Raw genomic sequence first — 25,768 nt, forward strand, 5'->3', positions numbered from 1 at the left:
TGGATTATAGATTAAAGAAATGTGCAGGACCTATGGGAATTGCAGCTATTCTGACACTACTGTCCCCACAACATGCTGATTAAAAAAAAAAAAAAAAACAATGTTTTAAAAATTGACACAGTTTGTATTTTTGTATATTTTCTATTTATCACTTCACTCATTAAAGACGTATTGGCTGTAGGGTATGTTCTGTTCTAACTGTTCTAAATGCCAGGGAAACAGCAGTGACTAAGACAAAATTCCTGTCCCCATGGGACAGGTCCAGATTCCTCAAATTCATCATGCAGATCTATGAGGCTTCCCTAACCATGAAATTGAACTTCTTGTCTTCCCAAGAACTGAATAATCAAATACAGGTTACGGTATCAGTCTTTTAGAAAACTCTGTAATGTTTCTGACTACTCCCTCTATCAAATCAAATCTGATTAGTCACTGCATTCATTTCTTAGGGCTGTGATAAAAGATTACCACAAATTTGGTGGCTCAAACACAGAAATTTATTCTCTTGCAGTTCTGGAGGCCAGAAGTCCAAAATCAAGGTATCAGCAGGGCGATGCTCCCCCAGAAGGCTCTAGGGAAGGATTCTTCTTTTCCTGCATACTAGCTTCTGGTGGCTTGGTAATCTTTGCTATCCCTCTGTTTATAGCTGCATCACTCCAATCTCTGCCTCCATCTTCACATGGTCCGTCTTCCCTGTGTGTCTTTCCGTGGTCCGCCTTGCCTGTGTGTCTTCACATGGTCCGTCTTCCCTGTGTGTCTTCCCATGGTCTGTCTTCCCTGTGTGTCTTCTCATGGTCTGTCTTCCCTATGTGTCTTCACATGGTCTTTCTTCCCTATGTGTCTTACCATGGCCTTCTCCCTACCCTCCCACAAAATCTAATCTCCACATGACTGCAAAGTTTCTCTTCCAACGTTGTATGGATATATATTTCTTCATAAGTATTTAATCTATCTCTATCTTACTAGAAGGTGTGGGACAGGGACATAACTTCACTTTCTTAATGTAGTCAACTGTCACATCACCATTTATGAAATTATCCATCCTTTCAATTCTGATGACAAAGATGATGATCATCTTTATCTTAAAATAAATTCCCATGTAAACCTGGGTCTACTTTTCCATCAATCCATTGGCTTATTCCATTACTAAAACCACACTGTTCACTAACTTTATAGTGTGTTTTAATAAGTCCTCATCTTTGTTGTTTTTTTAACTAAAAGAGAAATCATTTATTTTATTACTTGATCATGAATACAATACACATGCTTATATTCCATAATTTAATTTGATTCTAGAGGAAGGATCAGGCAGATAAATTTAATAAAACTTTACGAGAACTTCTTTTGAAAATATCTTAGTCATTTAAGTTAGTAAAAACTGTGGTATTTATAATATTATCTTGGGTGTTCTCATGCATTTGTTTCATTTGAACTTTGTAACTTTTAGCGAATCCTTCAAAAATTTTTCACTGGGATTTTTACTGGATTTATATTTCATTTGCATATGAGATTTTGAAAGAATTGATACCTTTACAATATTGATTCTTTCATTAACTTAAGGCTTCTCTTATGCCCTTTAGTGAAGTTTTATAGTTCCTTCTTATATGTCCTTTCTTTAATTTCTTAACTCATTCCCTGGCCCATCACTTCATTCAACCATCCACTTGCCATCCTTCTCAAGCATAAGAACTTTCTTTTGCCATGGAGCCTCCTAGAAAAATCCCAAACATGGATCAATCCAAGTGCTCAGCTTCAACATGCATTTACTTGAAATGAGATACCACTTCACACCCACCAGGATGGCTATAAGGAAAAAGATAAAAACAAGTGTCAGCAAGGATATGGAGAAATTAGAACCCTCATATGTCATTGGTGGGTACGTAAAATGCTGCAGCAAATGTAGAAAACAGTTTGGAAGCTCCCCAGAATGTTAAATTTAGGCTGTGATGTGACCTAGCAATTCTACTCCTATGTATAGCTCCAAGATACCTGAAAATGTATGTCCACATAAAGACCCGTCCATGAATCTTCACAGCAGCATTATTCATGACAGCCATAAAGTGGAAACAACACAAAATGTCCATCAATTCATGAATGGGTAAACAAAATGTGACATATCCATTCAATGGAATATTCACCCATAAAACAAAATGAAGTACTGATACATGCTGTGATATGGATGAACCTTGAAAACATTATGCTAAGCAAAAGAAGCCAGATACCAAAGGCCACCTATCGTATGACTCCATTTAAATGCAAGGTCCAGAATAGACAAAGCAAAAGACACAGGAAGTAGATTAGTGGTTGCCAAGAGCTGAGGGGAGGGAAGAATGAATAGTGTCTGCTAAGGGGTACAGAGTTTCTTTCTAGGATAACGGAAATGATTTGTAATTAGACAGTGATGATGGCTGCACCACTTTGTTAATATACTAAAAGCCACTGAATTGTACGCTGTAAAATGGAGAATTTTATAGACTGTGGATTATACCTCAATAAAATAACTTTAAAAATAATTTTTCAAAAAACATGCAAACACATGAGCTAGCTGCTAAGGGCTTCTAGAGAGAATCACCTACACTCACAGACTGTTGCCTCTATAAACTCATGGTCTTCTACCTTCCATGTTTTTCTAGTCAGTTCTCTTTCATTCTCAATGGCCAGTGCACATTTTATTATCTACTTTACTCAAACCTCTAACCCTGCCATCTCCCATTCACTTTCAGCAGATAACATCATCTCAAAGAAAACTTTCCCACTTACCACCACCAAACCTATAAACCTCGCTTTTTGCGCCAATCCCCTCTTCCTACCTTCTTACAGGGATGAGCTGTTTCTCCTCCTCTTTCAAGCTAATCCTTATGCTCTGTATTCCAGTCCTCCAAAGAATATCCCTCCCTCCCTTCTTCTGTATCTTCAACCTTAACCTCCCCCTCAGCACTTGCTCAAGTCCATCCTACATAAACAAGCAAGCAAGCAAACAAAAACCCAGGGTGATATCATCACGATAGCAACCTAAGTCATTCCCAACTTCAGTCCCTCTCACAAGAAGACCTACTAACAATTATCCATAAACAAGATACCACTGTGAGAATCCCACAACCTTGGGGTAAGGCTTAAGCACCCCAATGAGCCACAGAGACCAAAAAGGACTACATTAGAAGGATAAGAGGAAGGACTACACTCTAACCACATCACCCCTCCTGCAGACTGGCACAGTGCTGCACCAAGAGCGCCCCCTGGACCTACAGCTTCTCCCATGGAAAAAGAGAGCCCAAGGTGGACATCCAGCTACCCCAGTATTACAGGATGCTTCCTGGGAGGCCCACTCAGATCTCCCCTCATAGAGATCACTAGGGAAACCTGCAGGGTTTGACCAACAGGGATCAGAGAGAGATGGCACAGGAAGCAGGGCTTATAGCAACCAGCCCTGAGATTGTGGGAAACCACATCCTTGCTTGCAGGGGCACTGGAGCATAGATCCCAGCCAGTGGCTCTGTCCATCTGCAGGGCTGAGCCAGCGGCTCCATCTGGCCACAGAGCTTGGTTGGCAATTGTACCTGATCTGGGTCACCAGACAAGCCATACTGGCTGTAGAGCCTATATTATGAGGCTGCCCAGACACGGAAGCAAATTTGCAGCCCTGCCCAACTACTGAGTATAGCCTCCATTCTTGGCCTGACTAGTAGGCCTGGCCAGAGAACCCACTCCACCACAAAGCTCATCCTATAGCCCAGATTAGGCAGGGTTTGGCAGGGAACCAGGCCATCGATCTGGCTCAACTGTTAAGTACAGTCTCTGACCTCCAACAACCAGAGAGCCTAAAGTGACTCAAGGAAGCCCTTGGAGCCCAGCTTATGGTACTGCCTGGCCACAGAACCAAGCCTATAGCCCTAGTCAACTGCTTAACATAGCCTATGGCCTCACCTAGACAGGGAGTCCAGCCAGAGACCCTGCATAATCTCAGAGCATAGCCTGCAGCCCAACTCAACAAAGGAGCCTGGACAGTTTCCCCTCCTTGACTGTGGAGCCCAGTCTCTAGACCCACCCAACTTCGGGATACAGCTGAAGGCCCCTCCAATCAAAGAGCTCAGCCAGTGACCTTGCCAAACAGCAGAGCATAGCCAACAACTGACCTGACCTACCCTGCCAGGGAACAAAGTCTGTGACCTTGCTCAACCAGAGGTGACTGCAGAGTCTAGCCAGTTATCTCACCTGACCGCAGCCAGCAGCTCTGCCAGATCAAGAAGCCACCCAGTGGCCCTGCCTGAGTGCAGAGGCCAGCCAACAGGCCCACCCAACCACTTAGCCCAGCTAGTGTCACCCCTCCCAACGTCAGAACATAGGCAGAGACCCCAACAGCAAGCTCTGCCTGCTATGAACATAAGTTACCAGCTGACCTGTCCAGTACCCCAAGCTGAGCTGACTGGTGAAGGCTTTACCCTGCTGAAGCAAACCTGTAAAGTCTGAAAGTGGAGACTACTTATTCAAACATGCAATTCCAATAGAAGGAATCAAGGATCACAAAGAATCATACAAACATGATACCACCAAAGGAAACTAATAAAGCTCCAATAACTGACCCTAAAGAACTGGAGATGTATGAACTGTCTACCAAAGATTTCAGAATAATGCTCTTTAAAAAGAGAGGGAGAGACAAATCAAGAAACAGACTCTTAAATATAGAGAACAAACTGATGGTTACCAGAGGGGAGGTGGGTAGGGGATGGGTGAAATAGGTGAAGGGAATTAAGAGTACACTTATCATGATGAACACCGAATAATACACAGAATTGCTGAATCACTATATTGTACACCTGAAACTAATATAACACTGTATGTTAACTATACTGGAATTAAAATTTTAAAACTTAAATAAACAGAATAGTCCTCTTAAAGAAGTTCAGTGAACTACAAGAACACACAGACAACTAAATGAAGTTAGGAAAACAACACATGAACAAAATGAGAAGTTCAACAAAGAAATAGAAACCATAAAAAAAATTTAAAAAACAGAAATCCTAGAGCTGAATAATACACTGACTGAATTAAAGAATTCAATAGAAAGCTTCAATGTCAGACTCAACCAGGTAGAATAAAGAATTAATGAACTGAAAGATAGGTCATTGGAAATTATCCAATCAGAGAGGCAAAAAGAAAAAGGAATGAAAAAGAGTGAGGAAAGCCTATAGGTCTTAGAGATACCATCAAAAGAAACAATATACACATTATGAGAATCCAGAAGGCAAAAAGGAAGTGAAAGGGACAGAAAGCCTATTTAAAGCAATAATGGCTGAAAATTTCCCAAACTCAGGGAGAGAAATAGACATCCAGATTCATGAGGCCCAAAGGACCCCAAATTTATTGAACTGAAAAGGGCTACAACTAGACACATCCTAATTAAATTGTCAGAAGTCAAAAATGAAGGGAGAATTTTAAAAGCAGCAAGAGAAAAGTGACTTTTCATATTCAAGGGAGCTCCAATAAGACTATAAGCAGATTTCTCAACAAAAACTTTACAGGCCAGAAGACAGTGAAATGATATATTCAAAATTTTGAAAGGAAAAAAAAAAAAACCATTAACCAAAGCCATCCTTCAGAAATGAAGGAGAGGGGCGCCTGGGTGGCTCAGGTCATGATCCCGGGGTCCTGGGATCGAGCCCCGCATCGCGCTCCCTGTTCAGTGGGAAGCCTGCTTCTTTCTCCCTCTCCCACTCCCCCTGCTTGTGTTCCCTCTCCCGCTGTCTCTCTCTGTCAAATAAATAAAATCTTTAAAAAAAAAAAAAAAAAGAAATGAAAGAGAGATACTTTGCCAAACCAACAAAAGCTAAGGGAGTTCATCACTACCAGACCTGCCTTTCAGGAAATGCTATACAGTATTCTGCATATGGAAATAATATGCTAATTAACATTGTAAAAAACCATAGGAATGTGTACAATTTACTGGTAAAGGTAAATACATGGTCAAAGTCACATTCCTTAATATTATAATGCTTGTATGTAATTCACTTACAGCTCTAGTTTAAAAGTTAAAATCCAAACATATTAAAAATAACCACAAGTACATTAATCTGTTATTGGATACACACTACAAAAGAGATGGAAAATGGTAACATCAATAACCTAAAATGTGAGGGGGTGGAGGAAGAAATATAAGTATAATGTTTCTGTATACCATTGAAGTTAACTTATCAGATTAAAATAGGATGTTATAAGATATTTTATGTAAGCCTCACGATATTCACAAAGGAAAACCCTATAGCAGATACTCAAAAGAATATGACAAAGGAGTCAAGCATATAGCCACAAAAAGTCATCAAAACAGAAAGGAGCACAGCAAAGAGAGGAAGCAAGGAACAAAGGCTCTACAAAACAGTCAAAAAACAGTAAAATGGCAATAGTAATTCCTTACCTATCAATAATTACTTTAAATGCAAATGGATCAAATTCTCCAGTCAAAAGACAAAGAATGGCTGAATGGATTAAAAAAAAAAAAAAACACCCAATGATACTGCTGCCTACAAGAGACTCACTTTAAGGACATACATACTGAGAGCAAAGGGATGGAATTGTGGGATATTTCAAACAAATAATAACCAAAAGAAACAGTGATAGCTATACTTATATAGACAAATAGACTTTAAGCTAAAAATGGTAAAAAGAGACAAAGAAGTCATTATATAATGATAAGGAGATCAATCCGTCAAGAAAATATAACAATCGTAAATATTTACACACACAACATCAAAGCACTTAATTATATAAAGCAAATACTAACAGAAGTAAAAGGAGAAATAAACAGCAAGACAATAATAGTTGGGGGTTTTAATACCCCACTCTTAACAATGGACAGAGAATCAATAAGGAAGCTGAAGGTTTGAACAATGTTATACACCAAATGTATCTAACAGACACATAGAGAACATTCCACCCAACAATAGCAGAATACACATTCTTCTCAAGCATACATGGAACATTTTCTAGGATAGATCATATGTTAGGCCCCAAAACAAGTCTCAACATTCTCAAGAAGACAAAAATTATATCTAGTATCTTTTCTGGCCACAATGGTATATGAAACTAAAAATCAGCCACAGGAGGAAAGTTGGAAAACTCAAAAATATATGGCATTAGACACATATTCTAAAGAATGAAACTGGATTCTTATCTTATACTACTCACAAAAACTAACTTGAAATGGACTAAAGACTAAATCTAAGACCTATAACCATATAAATCTAGAGGAAAATATTAGGGAAAAGCTCTTTGACATTGGTCTTGGCAATGATTTTCTGGATATGACACCCAAAGCACAAGCAACAGAAGCAAAAATAAATAAATGGTACTACATCAAACTAAAAAGCTTCTGCACAGCAAAGGAAACCATCAACAAAATGAAAAGCCTACCTATGGAATGGGAGAAAACATTTGCAAATCACGTATTTGGTAAGGGGTGAGTATCCAAAAGAACTCATACAACAGCATAAATAAATAAATGATGAATAAATAAACAACTTTATTTTTAAAATAGACATCTTTCCAAAGAAGATATACAAATGGCCAACAGGTCTGAAAAGGTGCTCAATATCACTAATCATCACATAAATGAATGAAAACCACAGTGAGATACCACTTTGCACCTGTCATGAAAAAGACAAGTGATAACAAGTGTTGATGAGAATGTGGAGAAAAGGGAACCCTTGTGCATTGTTGGTGGGAACGTAAACTGGTGCAGCCACTGTGGAAAACAATATGAAGGCTCCTCAAACAAAATAAAAATAGAACTACCATATGATCCAGCAATGCCACTTCTGAGTATATACCTGAAGGAAAGGAAATCAGTCTCTCAAAGAGATATCTGTACCCCCATGTTTACTGTAGTACTGTTTACAATAGCCAAGATATGGAAATAACCTTAGTGTCCACCTACAAGTGAATGGATAAAGAAAATGTTATATATCTATCTCACAAAGGAATATTATTCAGCCATTTAAAAAAAAAGGAGGGGTGCCTGAGTGGCCCAGTCATCTGAGTGTCTGACTCTTGGTATCGGCTCAGGTCATGATCTTAGGGTCGTGGGATCCAGCCCCACATCGGGCTTTGCGTTAGGCATGGAGGAGTCTGCTTCAGATTCTCTCTCCCTCTCCCGCTGCCCTTCCCGCTCATGCTCTCTCTCTCCCTCTCTCTCTCTAAAATAAATAAATAAATCTTTAAAAATAAATAAATAAATAAGGAAATTCTGCCACTTACAACAACATAGATGGACCTTGAGGGCATTATGCCAAGTGAAATAAATCAGACAGAGAGAGACAAAGTCTGTATGATCTCACTTACATGTAGAATCTAAAAATGAAAAAACCAAACTCATAGCAACAAAGAGCAAACTAGTAGTTGCAGCAGGGGGCGTCAGGGAGAGTTGAAAGGACAAAGATGATCAAAGAGTACAAATTTCCAGTTTTAAAATGAGTAAGTTCTGGGGATGTAATGTACACCATGATTATAGTATACAATACTGTATTGTATATTTGAAAGTTGCTAAGATAGTAAAACTTAAACGTTTTCACCACAAAAAAAATGGTAACTATGTGAGGTGATGAAAGTATGAACTAGCCGTATATGTATTACCTAACACGTATCAAATCATCACTTTGTACATCTTAAATTGATACAATATTATATGTCAATTAGTTCTCAATAGAGCTGTTGAAAAAAAAAAACAAACCTGTCCTCATCAATGCCATACCTTCTGCATTATCAGTCAGCTCAGGATGCTATAACAAATACACCACAGACTGGGTGGCTTCAGTTGACAACAAACATTGATTTCTCACAGTTCCGGAGGCTGGAAAGTCCAAGATCAAGGTGCTGGTTGATCTGGTGTCTGGCAAGACTATCCTAGTTTTCTGATAGCTTTTTGTTGTATCCTCACGGTGTGGAACCAGAGAAAGAGGAAGCCAGCTCTCTGGTGTCTCTTCTGATAAGGGCACTAATCCCACTCATAAGGGTTCTACCCTCATGACCTAATTACCTCCCAAAGGCCCCTTCCTCTAATACCATCACACTGGGATTTGGCTTCCACAAAGGAATTTCAGGGGGACACAAACATTCAGTCCACAGCACCTGCCAAGTCCAACCCAACCCAGGTCCTGCCTTCTTTGCCAGTTGTCGTCATCTGCATCTCCACCTCCTGTCTTCCAGCACATTCACCCAACAGATATTTAGTGAGCACCTACTAGGTGAAGACACAGTTCTCCACTCTTAGGATACCACAGCAAGCAAGAACAAGGTTCTTGTGCCGTTCCTACGTTCTAGGTGATGGGAGTAGAGACAATAAACAAGTAACAAACAGATGAGACCACTACAGAGAGTGACCTTGTTGTGAATAAAATAAAACAGAGTGATGGGAAAAGAGTGACTGGTGGGGGCGAGGGGCTGCTTTCGATGGGGTGGTCAGGAATGACCTCTCTGAAAAGGAGACACCTGAGCTGAGACCTGAGTAATTATAGGAGCCAGCCATAAAAGTTCAAGGCTTCCCAGACAGAGGGAATGGCACCACCAGAAGGCAGTAATGAACTTGGCAAGTCTAAAGAACAGAAAAACTTGCCCAGTCTTCCAAAGTTAGGACAGCCCCAACTATACGATAGTTCCCATAGCACTCTGTGTTTTCTCCATCATGGAATTTATAACACTATACTAGAATTGCATTTAATTGGAATTTAATTAAGTAATTACTTAATAATTTAATGTAATGTTATTTAATAATTTAGAAATTAACTGCATTTAATTTAATTAATTAATTTAATGCAATTGGAATTGCATTTAATTGAATATCTTCCCCAACACACTAAGTTTTGCAAGACAGGGAGCTTAACATATACGATAGTTATATCGTATAACTATCGTAAAAGTTATATGTTATGTCTCACTCAATAAGTATCTTTTCATGAACCTTCCAGGTAGTTATAACTGAAAATAACGTTCTTGTTTCTTTTCCAATATTTGTATTTATTTCTTTATATTGTTTATGGCATTGGCTGAAATTTCTAACACAAGGTTGAATAACTATGAAGACACCAAGCATTTTATCTGGTCATGACTTTAATATGAATGCTTTCTTTTTCCACCAAGTCAAGTGATATTGCTAATGGCTTTTCATAGATACTCGATTGTGTGAGGAAAGTCACCTTCTACTTCTCCTTTACAAAGAGCTTTTTGTCTCCTTATTTTTAGGAAAAAGTAGACATTGGATTAAATCAAATGGTTTTGAGTAACTATCAGGATGACCATACAGAGTTTCCCCTCTAATGAACTGATAGGATTCATTACAACACTAGCTATCCTAATACTGAACTATCCTTGTGTTTCTGGAGTAAACTCTACCTGATTATGGCAAATTATTCTTTTAAGATAAGGAGGTGGTCTCAGAATGTTGATAAAACCTGGGACTTGGGTGTCAGAACAGACTAATGAATTAAAGAACAAACAAAATGCAAATAAAGAAGAAGAAATCTACTCAGATAAATAAATGAACCTAAGAACTGAGTCTTTGAAAAGAATAATAAAGTATATAAATTTCTCGCAAATTTGACCAAGAAAAAAGGCTGACCACAAAAGCCCAACATTAGAAATAAGAGGCTATATGCCCAGATGAAGTGAGCCCAGTCGGTCCTCACTAAAGCCTCAGTCTCCCCACCATAAATCACAGAATATGCACTCACTGAGGGGCGTGTGAGGTTTAAATGAGACAGTGTGTTCCAAGGACATAGTACACGGAGCAGTGCTGGCTCCTTTGAGAAACAAAAAGAAGTTCTCTTTTAAAATTGCTAACATCTTAGGGGCGCCTGGGTGGCTCAGTCATTAAGCATCTGCCTTCGGCTCAGGTCATGATTCCAGGTCCTGGGATCGAGCCCCGCATCGGGCTCCCTGCTCAGCGGGAGGCCCGCTTCTCCCTCTCCCGCTCCCCCTGCCTGTGTTCCCTCTCTCGCTGTGTCTCTGTCAAATAAATAAATAAAATCTTAAAAATAAATAAATAAATAAATAAATAAATAAATAAATAAATAAATAAAATTGCTAACATCTTAGATTTGGGCTTTTATCCTGACTGTCCTTAACAGGTTATCCCAGTCTAATAACATGAATGAGCACATTTTCCTTCTTCCCCTGTGTTCTCGAAGATGTTAAATAACCCAGGCATTCTAGCCATATACTCTGCTTTTAAAACTACATAATCCCAATGGCATTTTAGATCCTAATTTCTTAACCGCTTTCCCTTCTCCATGCCTTTCATTATTCTTGATCTACTTATGCTCTTCTACCTACTTTAAAGGCAATTTTGGTAATTTCTATTTTCTTAGAAAATCATCCATTTAAACCTAATATTTTCAAATTGTAAAGTCTGACATAGCATTCTCCTTGTGACGTCCTCTGCATCTGAGGTTTGTCTCTATAGCAAGGATCCTAACTTTTCACAGCAAGGTCTTCAAAAAACTGCAGCATGTCCTTCCCACTTTCCCTTCTAAAAGTCCATCGCTCACTCTGTGCTCTAGCCACATAGAACTATTTGTCAGACCTCAGATATCCCACGTAGTTTTGTCTCTATGTCTTCACTTATGCTTTTCCCTCCCTCGAATGTCTCCTCCTGGTCTCTACACTTGATACAGTTCTACTTATCATTTAAGATTCAACTCAAATGTCAAGTTCATTGTAGCACAGAATTGATCATGCCTACCTCTGTGACTGGGTAACCCTTTGCTCATAATAATTCTCATGGGACTTCTCATATTGGGCCATAATTGTTTTTATTTCTCTGCAGCTAGATTTTCAGTTTCCTGATGACAGACTATACCTATTTAATTTCTCTTCCTTTTTAACATCCTTGTTCTATCTAATCCTAGTACTTAGCAAAATGCCTGGCACATAGTAGTAGCTCAAAAATAAGTTCTCATAGCTCCTTGCACTTGTGCTTTACAATCTGTGGTGGTATACTACACAAACACACACACACCCCTACCTATGTAACATATATTTGGTCTGTTCCCCCCACTGTATTGAGGACAGAGATCTGAATTTTTTGCTCTCCACTGTATCCCCAGTTCTCAGCATAGCACCCAGCATATGGAAAATATTCAAAAAATATCTGTTAAATGAGTACTACTTAAAGTAAATTAAGTAAGGCTGAATCTACATGAGGCAACTATTTGAGAGGTAGTATTAATCTAAGATAGCTTGAGGATTTGACATATTTAATAGAGATTTGGGGAGTGCCTGGCTGGCTCAGTCAGTAGAGCATGTGACTGTTAATCTCAAGGTCATAAGTTCGAGCCTTATGTTGGGCATAGAGCCTACTTAAAGTAAAAAATAATAATAAAGTAAAATAATAAAGATTTGAGAGACCTTCATTCTAGAGCCACCCAAATGTGGCAGTTAGGTGAGGACCCATTAGGAGGCTGGAGGAAACTCTGCCACTCTTGTGGCATAATAGCTTTTGAAACAATGGTGGCCACAACATGGAATAAAAGCTTCTGCCTCACTCCATTCAACAAACATTTACTGAGTACCTACCTTGTGCCAGGTACTTCTGGAGAGACTAAACATTCCCACATTAAGATACTTCCATCCCCAGTCATACACCCTTTCCCTTGGAAATGACACATGATATGCTAAAGGTATGCCAAAAAAAAAAAAAATTACCAAGAAACCTGTCTGATGGTCCCTCCCTATGATGATTCTGCTTGCTACAGGAGAAGAGATGGATGAATCATAAATGGAGTGAACCTGGGAATCTATTTTATATATTTTGAGGACCTAGCATCCCATTGTTTTCGCTTTTACAAAGTATTTAAAAGGAGACAAGATTAAGTGGCCCTGTGAGAGAAAACTATACAGTGGTACAGCATTGCAATGAGGGAAGGAGCCAGGATGAGGTGGAATGATTTACGTTCACAGGCCACATAAGCATTCCAGATGGCCCCAAATTGGTCATTCAGCACCTATTCGACATCATTCACCGTACGTTGACACACCATGATCACACAGCCTTGTAGCGAGTACCAAGGCATGACAGAAGCTCGGTCCAGATGATCAAAGTGAACCCATCACAGCCCAGAAGCATTCTGCCTGTCTCTGGATATAAGAGAAACTCTGTTGTCCTATGGGGGTCTAAGATGCTCTATGTAGTCAAATCGAGCAAATAAGAAATTTTCAGACTTGCTTGACCTCTAGACCTCTAACTAGGACAGTGATGATCTGGCTTTTCCTGGCACTTGTCAGACTGCACCTAGATAAAATGTTGTTCCACAGTCTGCATGGCCCTCTGTTCTACAGAAGTAGCTAAATTAGAGTGGGTTAGAGGAAAGCCAGGCAACTAAATCATGTCATATATAAATGGTTGAATACAGAAGGGATATTTTTCAAATATGTGAAAGGCTGCCACATATCAGAATTAGATTTTGTTCTGTGTGACCCCAAAAAGGTACAAGGAGGATCAGCACATGAAAGTAATAGGAAGAAAGATCACAGCATCACAGCTCTATAGAATAACCTACCAAAGATAGCACAGGTCAGCCAGCCTTGGCGAAAGTGAGATCTCTATTGTGAAAACCAAGACAGTCACTTGACAGATTCTGCAAAGGAGACAGAAGGATCAAAGGAGGTGATTTTCCTGGATAATATTTAAGTTATTGTCCAAATATGAGAGCCCATTTTAAAAAGCACAGCAAACAACTAAAGAGAATCTTCAAATGCACTCATCAGACAATGACATAGATGAACAGTGGTGGTTTTCATTTATGCTATTTCTCCTAACTAAACTGTTCCCATTTCTAGCCAGCAGTGATTTATTTAAATCTCTCTTGGCTGCTGGAGACACCTCTGATATGAATCTTAGTGGGCAAGAAGATGGGAAAAGAGGCTAGAGAGCAAGCCACAAATCTGGACAATCCACATCTATGAAAAAAATCACCCAGGAATGATTAAGAATTGAGCAAAATGCAATGGGGGGTGGCGGAGCTTGCTTCTAATAAAATCTGTACTTAAAAACCGGAAGAATTTCTGCAACTCAGAAGTACCCTTGTTAACAATGAAATCTTGTTTTACTCCAAAAAAAAAAAAAAAAAATACTGAAATAGGCCAAATCTTGCTTGTTTCAAACCCAGCTTCCAATAGATAACTAAGTAATTTTAATGGTGCTAGAGGGAACAGAGTGGGGCCTAAATTGTGGGCCTCAGTGACAGCAATGTCATAAAACTGGACAGGAGCTTAGTAAATGTCTGTTGGATGCATGAATCACTCAATGAGTCAGTCAGCCTTGGCCTCACATCTGAGAGCCAGGGATTAACTGAAATCTAGGCTCTTGGGAATAAGAGATGATAGAACCTACTAAGAGCAAATGTGCTAAGTATAACAATACCTATAAATATGTTGAAGTCAGAAATTATGGTAACCTATCTTTCACTGGCTAGTGATGGTAAAATCCAGAGCTAAATAAGGTCACATTCAGACTGGTTTTGGACTGCATGCTACCATTTCATCACTCTCCTGGACAATTCAACCATTGGTGGAAAAAGAAGGCAAATAAACCTCATGAAATTAATGACTTCAGCTCCTCATTTCAGTTCTTCACAATATATACTGAACTACTATCAGAGACAAACTGTTCTTGAAAAACAGCATGATAGATTTTCAAAATGTGTAAATTCAAATGCTAAAAGCACATCATAAGGAAAAAGAAAGCATGCATACACTTCAGCATTTTAGTACTCCAAATATTAATTTAAATAACATTAAAATTAGGTGCTAGGAAGAGAAGGGTTAAAACTGATATACTGTCTGATGTTGAATTGTCTGATGTCTCTGGTTCCTTTGCCAGAGTATTTATTTTAAAGTCAGGCACTACATGCATTGTATCTCCTGGTCTTCATTTGTCTTTTGCTATGCTCAACAATTTTAATGCCAAGAGGAAGAAACTAAGTAAGAAAGGGAATGTGCTGGTCTGAACCTGGAGAGCTGATCTAATTGAACTGAAAAAATTAAAACCCTTCTCCATCTGTTCAGTACACCTGCTGATGGAGCACTACCACAGGTAGGGAGGAAATCCATCAGAGACCAGTTATAAATAGATTTTTATTTCATCTGCTAAAAGCTTGGCAGCCGAGGTGGGAGGGCTGCCCACCCTGGCAGCAGGCAAAAGCTCTGAGCTGCTTTTGTGTTTAGGTGAAAGGAATAAGGAGACAGAAACCAACAACAACAAAATAAAGTAAATTTCCCAATAACTCATTTGACAAGCAACCAGCAGTCATTAAGTTTGCTTAAAACGTGTCACGCATTTCTGAGAAGTGCTGGGGAGATAAAAGATCAGTCACACCCCCTTGTGAGGATGGTACAGAAATCTGATGGGAAACAGACATGTTCACCCATCAGTTCTGTATACAAAGTTTGTATGTTCCAACTTCCCTTGTGACATTCATAAAATTAAATCAAGAGGGCGGAGCATACTGATAGCATGATACTGTCAACTTTATTGACATGCCGTATCTTTCTGAGGATAAGGTCGATGGAGATCCTAAATGCACCAAAATGTAACCTGAAATCAAATGTTTTCATGGAAAAGAGAAACCAGCAGGCCCAATCCATGAACTATCCATCTATGGTGAGACCATGAGTGGTTAGAAGCATTAGGATCCCTCCTTGTACGTGTAAGTCAGAGACAGGAACTCCTTGTCACACCCCCTTCAGCCTCTAGAATGGCACCTCACACCTAGAGGGAGGGCAGCAAAGAGCAGACAAGTTCATTCAACTGACAAGTTCATTCAAGCAAGGGAAGCAACAAAACAATCTTCCTCTTTGAGTAAAAACGGGATCAATGGATGCCTCAAGAAAGGACTGATGTGAATATTCAGATCAGATACTTAAGTGCAAAATGTCAAAGACTGTATTTCCAAATAGGAACCATGAGAAGAAGGGTGGGGAAGAGAGAAAAGGAATATGTTTCATTTCACTGGAGAAACTTCCTGATGCCCTTCAAGGACATTAAGGATATTACCAACAAGATAATGACCCACTATTCTGTCACCACCAAGGACAACAAGAGAAATGGGATCAAACTGTGGCAAGGGAAAATTGGGTTAAATATGAGGAAGAATTTCCTGACAGCAAAGGTATTAAACACTGAAAAGGGAAACTAGAGGCGATTAAGGATGCTCTCTGGAGGTCTTTAAAAAAGTCGAATAGCTTGGCAACTATCTCGGGGTAATTTAGGTACAGTTCCGCCCGCTCCTCTGGCCTTTATCAGTGCTCTAATTCATCCCCTGGCCCAGACAAGACACATTCACCATGGTAAACTACTGTCACACTCTGTTCAATAATGAGCTCTCCGAAGGAGAATAAGCATTAATAAAATGGCAAAAGCTCTCTTGGAAGTAAAACTCATTTTTCTTTATTTAAACTGCACATTGGGTTTTTGTGGTTTTCTTTTCCTTTTTCTTTTTTTTCCCTAACACTTACATCTAGAAATAGCCAAACAAAGCTCATCTCCACTGATCTGTTATTCCAAAGCATTAAAGGGAATCCAGGTGGAAGATTAAGTGTGGAGAATGTTCTGAGTCAGAGTTCCACAGAATAATTTATTATGCACCTCTTTGCTAGGTACTGTTTAGCATGGAGCACTGCTGTCCAGAAATTCTAGTTCTGCTTCTCAGAAGCCTAAAAAAAGGAGCTTCCCATTGGTTTGGCTACAAAGAAGCAAACTAAATGATCTCTAACATTCTAAAATTCTGGAGTCTTTGTTTATTTTATGGCTCTCTACTCAGTGTCATATTAAAAAACTTCAAAAGTCTCACTTTCAAAGAGGTCCATGTTCTTTAAAATATTTGAATTTTAATTCTCCCTTTATGTTGAAGAGGGAAAGGAGGATTTTTTTTTATTAACATATAATGTATTATTTGCTTTAGGGGTACAGGTCTGTGATTCATCAGTCTTAAACAATTCACAGAGCTCACCATAGCACATACCCTCCCCAATGTCTATCACCCAGCCACCCCATCCCTCCCATCCCCCTCCACTCTAGCAACCCTCAGTTTGTTTCCTGAGATTAAGTCTCTTATGGTTTGTCTCCCTCTCTGGTTTCGTCTTGTTTCATTTTTCCCTCCCTTCCCCTATGATCCTCTGTCTTGTTTCTCAAATTCCTCATATCAGTGAGATCATATGATAATTGTCTTTCTCTGATTGACTTATTTCGCTTAGCATAATACCCTCTAGTTCCATCCACGTAGTTGCAAATGGCAAGATTTCAATTTTTGATGGCTACCTAATATTCTATTGTATATATATACACACCACATCTTCTTTATCCATTCATCTGTCGATGGACATCTAGGCTCTTTCCATAGTTTGGCTATTGTGGACACTGCTGCTATAAACATTGGGGTGCACGTGCCTTTTTGGATCACTACATTTGTATCTTTGGGGTAAATACCCAGTAGTGCAATTGCTGGGTTGTACAGTAGCTCTATTTTCAACTTTTTGAGGAACCTCCATACTGTTTTCCAGAGTGGCTGCACCAGCTTGCATTCCCAACAACAGTGTAGGAGGGTTCCCCTTTCTCCGCAACCTCGCCAACATCTGTCATTTCCTGACTTGTTGATTTTAGCCATTCTGACTGGTGTGAGGTGGTATCTCATGGAGGTTCTGATTTGGATTTCCCTGATGCCGAGTGATGTTGAGCACTTTTTCATGTGTCTGTTGGCCATTTGGATGTCTTTTTTTTTTTTTTTTAAGATTTTATTTATTTATTTGAGAGAGAGTGAGAGAGAGCATGAGAGGGGAGAGGGTCAGAGGGAGAAGCAGACTCCCCACTGAGCGGGGAGCCCGATGTGGGGCTCGATCCTGGGACTCCAGGATCACGACCTGAGCTGAAGGCAGTTGCTTAACCAACTGAGCCACCCAGGCACCCCATTTGGATGTCTTCTTTGCAGAAATGTCTGTTCATGTCTTCTGCACATTTCTTGATTGGATTATTTGTTCTTTGGGTGTTGCGTTTGATAAGTTCTTTATAGATTTTGGATACTAGCCCTTTATCTGATATGTCATTTGCAAATATCTTCTCCCATTCTGTCAGTTGTCTTTTGGTTTTGTTGACTGTTTCCTTTGCTGTGCAAAAGCTTTTTATCTTGATGAAGTCCCAATAGTTCATTTTTGCCCTTGCTTCCCTTGCCTTTGGTGATGTTTCTAGGAAGAAGTTGCTACGGCCGAGGTCGAAGAGGTTGCTGCCTGTGTTCTCCTCAAGGATTTTGATGGATTCCTGTCTCACATTTAGGTCTTCCATCCATTTTGAGTCTATTTTTGTGTGTGGTGTGAGGAAATGGTCCAGTTTCATTCTTCTGCATGTGGCTGTCCAATTTTCCCAACACCATTTGTTGAAGAGACTTTTTTCCATTGGACATTCTTTCCTGCTTTGTCGAAGATTAGTTGACCACAGAGTTGAGGGTCCATTTCTGGGCTCTCTGTTCTGTTCCATTGATCTATGTGTCTGTTTTTGTGCCAGTACCATACTGTCTTGATGATTACAGCTTTGTAATAGAGCTTGAAGTCCAGAACTGTGATGCCACCAGCTTTGCTTTTCTTGAAAAGGAGGATTTTTAAACGAGGACCCTCTTCTTCTCCTGTCATACCTGTCATTACACTTGATTGAATTTAATTGCAGTCTTTCTGCACCGCCATATGATAAGCTCCATGAAGGCAGTGTGTAGGTTGTGTCCATTACTGTATCCTCATCACTTAGCTCTAATAGACAGTTAGATATTAAATGAATGATGGATTGACCTCTTGAATGAATGAATGAATGGAGGGCAGAGGATTTACCTAAGTACGAGGTCCCAAGTGTATATGGGAAGGGCTCCTATAATAGTAGCAAGCTGCTCTTCTAGTGACCCCATCACGGAGTGAACAAATGCCAAATAATGGAATGAACAAGGGATCTGGAGGCAGAAGACTTGATTTGGCTGTAATGTCACTAAGCCAGCACTTCACCTCTCTGAGCCTCAATTTTCTCACCTGAAACGTGGGGTGTGTGCGAGTGTGTCTGTGTATGTTTCTCAGAGGGTTGTGGTAATGTAGATAACATAGGAAAAACAGAGTTTTTAATTAAATAAAGGACAGTTACTCTTTTCACACATTCTTTATTGAGGTTTCCATAAAACTTTTAAATCGTGAAGTAGTGGTACAGAGATGGTGACTGATGCCAACTGCTGATTCCAGGAAAGAATTCAGTAAATGGAAGAAGGAAGTATTACCAAAGTTCAGCCAGGGACAGAACATATAGCTGGTTTCCTTCTGTGTTGTCTGGAGGCTCATTCACCGCACTAAATAGGAAGCAAGTATAATGAGGGAAACATGCATTGAGCCAAGCACACGGCCACTGCCTTTAAGAAAGGCAAATCTGTAAACTCCAAACCAGGACTTTTTCCTTAAGATTTGGATTTGCAAGTCCAGTCTTCCACCAGTTGTTCATTTCTACCTAGAACTTTACCTACCTACCCTTGCTCATGGCAAACTATCCTCCTACAGGCAGTGGTGCCAAATGTCTTGAACAACCAAACGCCTGTCAGTAAAGTGAAGAGAGCATACTTTCACATTCAGATTTTAAAACAGATATATAATTATATGTAATTATCAAAGCAGTTACAAATAAATAGTAACCGGCAGGGAAAGGAGGGCTCAATATACAACACCCAGCACGGCCCCCAGTCCTTCTGGTTTCTCAATCCTCTGTGTGTTCTTTTGTTTTGCAAAGTGATTTGGGAGATTAGGTGGGATTTTTTTTAGGCGGGACAGCAAGGAAAGTTGTTGAATAAGTGCTACTTGATTGCACAACAAAAGATACCCAAAGAGCCTCAGCCACAACTCAATTCCACTTGGCCCAACAGTTTGAATTTCTCAATTAAGTTATTTTGTTAGCAAGAGGACTGGTTAGGGAAAGGAGAAAGTGCTTACTGCACCGAGTTTATTCACTGTATAGAAATCACTGTAATAAGATCAACAGAACATTCTAAGGGCCCAAGAACTCCAATTTGCTAATGCTGCTGATGCAATGGGAATGTGCCCATGTTATTGGTGTGCTGTAGGAGGTTCTGCAAAAAAACAAAATAAAACTTCACAATACTCACTTATTCAATAATTGGTACTCAGAAGCTCTGAATCTGCCCAATGATTTCAACTGACCAAAAGTCTATGTGAAAATTAAGAAGCTTTATCCTCTAGATATTAATTAAGGGGATAAAATTCTAGTTCATTCAAAGAAATATTAGCCTCGTTAGCCCTCTTTTGCCACATCCAAAAGCACGGATTCTTGTATTATCACTAAAACCATCTTTGAGAATAAAAAATCAAAGTATTCTAATTTTTCAAACATATACCATAGTTGATTTCAAAAGCTGCTGTAAGGAAAATAAACTAATCAAAGACTGAGAAGATATTTTAACCCATATAATAAAGGATTGGCATATAAATACACTGCTAATTAATAAAAATAAAACAACTAAAAGGAAAAATGTGCAAAGGATAGAGAATGTACAGAAAAGGTAATCTAAATTGTCAACATAAAAGGATGCACAAACTCACTAAGTAATCAGGTACACAAATTAAAATAACAACAAAATATTTCTTGCAGACCAGATTGACAAAATGTCCAAGTCTGATACCACCAAGTAGGAGATACAGAAATATGATAGTGCCCTAATGTTAACTGGTACAAATGCTTTGAAGAATAATTTGGTATTATTGAGTAAAGTTAACATATTTGGCAACTCAACTCCATTTCTAGGTAATTCCCTTAGAGATCGAAAATATGTACAGAAGACATGTGCAAGGTGTCCATTATAGCACAGTTAGCACACGGCAAAAATGAAATGTCCACCACAGAAGAATGGATAATCGAAAATGAAATGCTCTGCGGCATTAGACCTGTAGTAGCAACATGGATCAATCTCAGAAATATCTAATCTCATCTGCAAAAAGACAGCAACGATATAAAATCATTTTATATGCATTTTAAATTATGCAAAACAACAGTTACATTGTGTATAGTTACCTATACATGTAGTAATACTACAAAAATGTACATAGAAATGTTCTACACCAATTTCAGGGGTGAAAGGATAGGGCTTTAGTTATATTCCTAATGTTTTATTTTTCTTAAAAAAAAAAGATTTGGAGCAAATAAATATGGCACTTGTTAGTTCTGGATAATGAGTATAGGGGTATTCACTCTGTTTTATTCAGTACTTTGCTATGTATTTGAAAGTTTTCATAATTAAGACTTTTTAAAGCATTTTAAAGAGATAGGTATATAACCCATAATCTATTGACACAGAATACTGGAAATCCTACAGAATCAGATACATTATCTTTACCCACCACAGTCATATGCTTGAAGTAGCTAGACTAGATAATTATCTCTCCTATTTGTGTAGTATCTATCAGTTAAATTGCCTTCAGTTGTATTACCTCATTTAATATTCTTAACAACCTTTGATTTAGTATTATGACACCCATTTTTTTGAGACAAAAAGTCAACTTTTAGACTTTCAGAGTTTTTCCCAAGATCACCCAGTTAGTAAGTGATTCAGTACTGGGATCTGGTACTGTTAATACTATACCACAGATGACCACTAGGCATCTCAAAAATCTGTTATTCTGAAGTTATATGCATCATCTTTAAGGTCTGTGTTATCAACTTGAAACCACAGGTGTGAGTTAGCAAATGAAATGAAATGCTTTATCACTGCATTTTTTTCAAGCCTCCCGTCAAATCCATTTCTTCTGAAGATTTCTAATATACTGACCTCTTCTAAAAATAAGTTATAAAAGTCTGATAAAACCCAGCATATTATTAATGGGAAAAATGGAAACCTTGTACAGGTAGGTTTTTCTCTCCTTTAAAAAATAAATTTTTAAAGTTAATAAAGTAGAAACTATAATCTTGTTTCTTCACTTCAATGTGCTAATGGTAAACACATACTAATCTTTGGGAAGTAGGTGATTAGAGAGGGCTAGTGAGAACTCAAACATCGTGAAATAACTTATCAAACACAAATAGCACCAACAATAGAAGCTAAATTTAATGATAACAGCTAAGGGACTATTCAGGCTATTTCACCAAGTACAAAACTAATAATCTAAATAACAGTACCACCAATGGGGAACCTGAATTTCACAGGGCAGTAATAAGGCACCCCACCCGCCCCGCCACTGCAAGCTGTAAATAAAAGCCAGTGAGGAACCTGGACTTCCACTCCCACCTTGCAATAATGATGAAGTGCTCCCTTTTCCTCTACAGATATGTTGTCAGAGGAGTCTATTAAAACAGAAGATTTAGGGGCACCTGGGTGGCTCAGATGGTTGAGCATCTGCCTTCGGCTCAGATCATGATCCCAGGGTCCTGGGATCATGCCCTGCATCAGGCTCCTGGCTCAGCGAGGAGCCTGCTTCTCCCTCTCCCTCTGCCTCTCTCCCTGCTCATGTTCTCTCTCTCTCTCTCTCTCTCTGTATCTCTGTGTCTCAAATGAATAAATAAAATCTTAAAAAAAAAAAAAAACAGAAGATTTAGGGGCACCTGGGTGGCATAGTCAGTTAAGCATCCGACTCCTGATTTTGGCTCCAGTCATGATCTTAGGGTCGTGGGACCGAGCCCTGTGTTGGGCTCTGCACTCAGCACAAGTCTGCTTGAGATTCTCTCTCCCTCTCCCTTTGCCCCTCCCCCCATGCTCGTGCACATGCTCTCTCTCTCAAATAAATAAATAAATCTTTTTAAAAAACACAGAAGATTTAAATAAGATCCAGAGTCTCATAACACCCAAAATGTCCAGGATCTAATCAAAATTACTTATTCTACCAAGGACAAGGAAAATTTCAACTTGAACAAGAAAAGACTATCAGCAGATCCCAATACCAAGATGACACAGATACTGGAACTACCTGAGAAGGATTTTTAGAGCTGCCACCATAAAAAAATGTTTCAATAAGCAATTATGAACAGACATGAAACAAATGAAAAAATAGAAAGTCTCAGCAAAGAAACAACAGATGAAATACATTAACTGAAATTAAAACTCACTAGGTGGGCTCAATAGCAGAATGAAAATGACAAAGAAAAGAATCAGTGACCCTGAAGATAGGAACAACAGGAATTACCCAGTCTGAACAACAAAGAAAAAACAGAATTTTAAAAAAATTATCAGTGTCAAGTACTTGTAGGACTATAACAAAAGATCTATCATTCATATCATCCCAAGTCCTGGAAGGAAAGGAGAAAGAGGGCAAGCCTTAAAAAATTACTCAAAGAAATTGTGGCTGAAAAATTTGCAAATCTGGCAAAAGACAGGGACACTTGGCTGGCTCAGTCATAACAGCACACAACTCTTAATCTCAGAGTGGTGAGTTCAAGCCCCACATCGGGTGCAGAGATTACTTAAAAATACATAAATAAACTTTTTTTTTAAATCTGGCAAAACACATAAGCCTACATACTCAAGAAGCTGAGTGAACCCAGGATAAAGCCAAAGAAATCCATGCCAAGCCACATCACAATCGAACTCTTTGAAAACTAAAGACAAAGAGAAAATTTTTGCAAGTAGTGAGAGAGAAACATCATCTTATCTAGAACGGAAAAACAACTGGAATAACAGCAGATTTCTCACCAGAAACCACAGAAGCAGAAAAAAGTGGTACAACATTTTTCAAGTGCCGGAAAAAAAGGGAACTGTTAGCTTAGAATTCCATATCCAGCAAAAATATCCTTCAAGGAAAAGGGAAATCAAGACATTCTCAGCTGAAGGAAAACTAAAAGACTTGTTACCAGCAGACTGACCCTAAAAGAATGGCAAAAGGAAATTCTCTAAACAGAAATGGTCAGAAGGCTAAGAAACCACTTTGTGTTAAAAATGAAATATGACGATTATATTCCATAATACTGTATAAATACTATTTTATGTGAGTGATTAGAGTAGTGCCCTGGTTAACATACCATGCAAAACTCTATACTAGAAAATAATTTAGAGATGATGAATGTGGTATTTGAGTTATTTCTACCAAAAAAAAAAAAAAAAAAAAAGCTAGATATCATGAGCTCACAGTCAAGTCTATAACCTCCTATTTATTTTACCATTATCTATGCTAAAAAGTCAAACTCAACTTACATCATTTCAGCTTACAAGTTTTTCAAAAATGTAACCTGCTACAAGAGCTAATACTGCCTACTGATCCAGCAATCCCACTTTAGGGTCTATACCCAAAAGAACTGAAATCAAAGACTCATACAGATTATTTATACACCCATGCCCAAAGCAGCATTATTCACAAAAGCCAAAAGGTGGAAACAACCCAAGTGTCCATCAACAGAAGAAGGGTTAAAAAAAAAAAAAAAAAAAAAGGTCTATGCACACAATGAAATGTCATTCAGCCTTAAAAAGGAAGGAAATTTTGACACATGTTATAACATGACTGAACCTTGAGGATGTGGTGCTAAGTAAAATACCCAGTCACAAAAGGACAAATACCATATGGTTCCACTGACATCAGGTGCCTAGAGCAGTCAAATTCATAGAGACAGAAAGCAGAATAGTGGCTGCCAGGGACTAGGGGAAAGGGAGAACGGGAAGCTGTTGCTTAATGGGTACAGAGTTTCAGTTTTACAAGAAGAGTTCTGTGGATGGATGGTGGTGATCACCGCACAATGAGAATATGCTTACTGCGGTTGAACTGTGCACTTAAAAATGGTTAAGATGGTAAAGTTTATTTTTTTTTAAAGATTTTATTTATTTATTTGACAGAGAGAGACACAGCGAGAGAGGGAACACAAGCAGGGGGAGTGGGAAAGGAAGAAGCAGGCTTCCCATGGAGCAGGGAGCCCGATGCAGGGCTCAATCCCAGGACCCTGGAATCATGACCTGAGCCGAAGGCAGATGCTTAACGACTGAGCCACCCAGGCGCCCCAAGATGGTAAAGTTTCTGTTATGTATTTTTACTACAATATTTTTTTAATTTTAACTAAAAAAAGAACAATATCTACCATTTATTGAGCACTTGCTATGTATCAGGGAGTACACTAAGAGCTTTGCATATATTTCCTTATGTCTCTTCCCAAAAAACTTTGAGGAAGATAGCATAATTTGTCTTACACATGAAGAAACAGGGTTTGCACAACTCGACCAATGTTCAACAAGTAAAAAATGGAGTCAAAATTCAAACTGAGGTTGGTGAGACTCTGAAACCCATTCTCTTCAAGCATTCCTGAGTCTCTGGGAACAATTCAATCTTTCAAGTAAGGGAAAATAAAATAACATACAGTGGCCAGCAGAAAAGAAGATATGAATGGCACTGATCTATGGAATGAAAAGGATGACATCACTACAGAGGGACTAATTCTTTAAAACCTAAACTTTAATACCAAAATATTTTACACAAAACCTCAAGATCCATACATTAGATGCATTCTAATTATATTGGAGCAAGAGATTCTTAACTATAAAACAGAAGAAACAATTTTAATTCTTAGAACATGGTGGAATACAGAACACAAACAGGTAACTTCTTTCCTCTCCTACAATTACTTCTAGAGAAATAAAATAACCTTGGCACCACCAATGACAAAATCAAGTCACGCCTTGCAGTTGGTACTGTTATTCATGACCTACTGGGTTTCAGAATAAATTCCTAACTTCAGTATTCCCTGAACCTTTTCTTTCCCTTTACCAGAATTTCTACATACCCATCTCTCCCT

The 25,768-nt window shown here is 38.8% G+C and overlaps 1 protein-coding gene and 1 non-coding gene across 7 annotated transcripts in view; one reads left to right on the forward strand and one right to left on the reverse strand.

Moving 5' to 3' along the window:
- MSRA (methionine sulfoxide reductase A) overlaps nt 1-25,768 on the reverse strand; it is a 482,141-nt gene that overhangs the window by 408,960 nt on the left and 47,413 nt on the right. The gene's annotated exons all lie outside the window — the stretch shown is intronic.
- Nucleotides 12,260-12,332, forward strand: TRNAN-GUU (transfer RNA asparagine (anticodon GUU)). The gene has a single exon. It is a non-coding gene; the product is annotated as a tRNA-Asn (tRNA).

This window comes from Halichoerus grypus, chromosome 3 (assembly GCF_964656455.1).
Source record: "Halichoerus grypus chromosome 3, mHalGry1.hap1.1, whole genome shotgun sequence".
Taxonomy (NCBI): Eukaryota; Metazoa; Chordata; class Mammalia; order Carnivora; family Phocidae; genus Halichoerus; species Halichoerus grypus.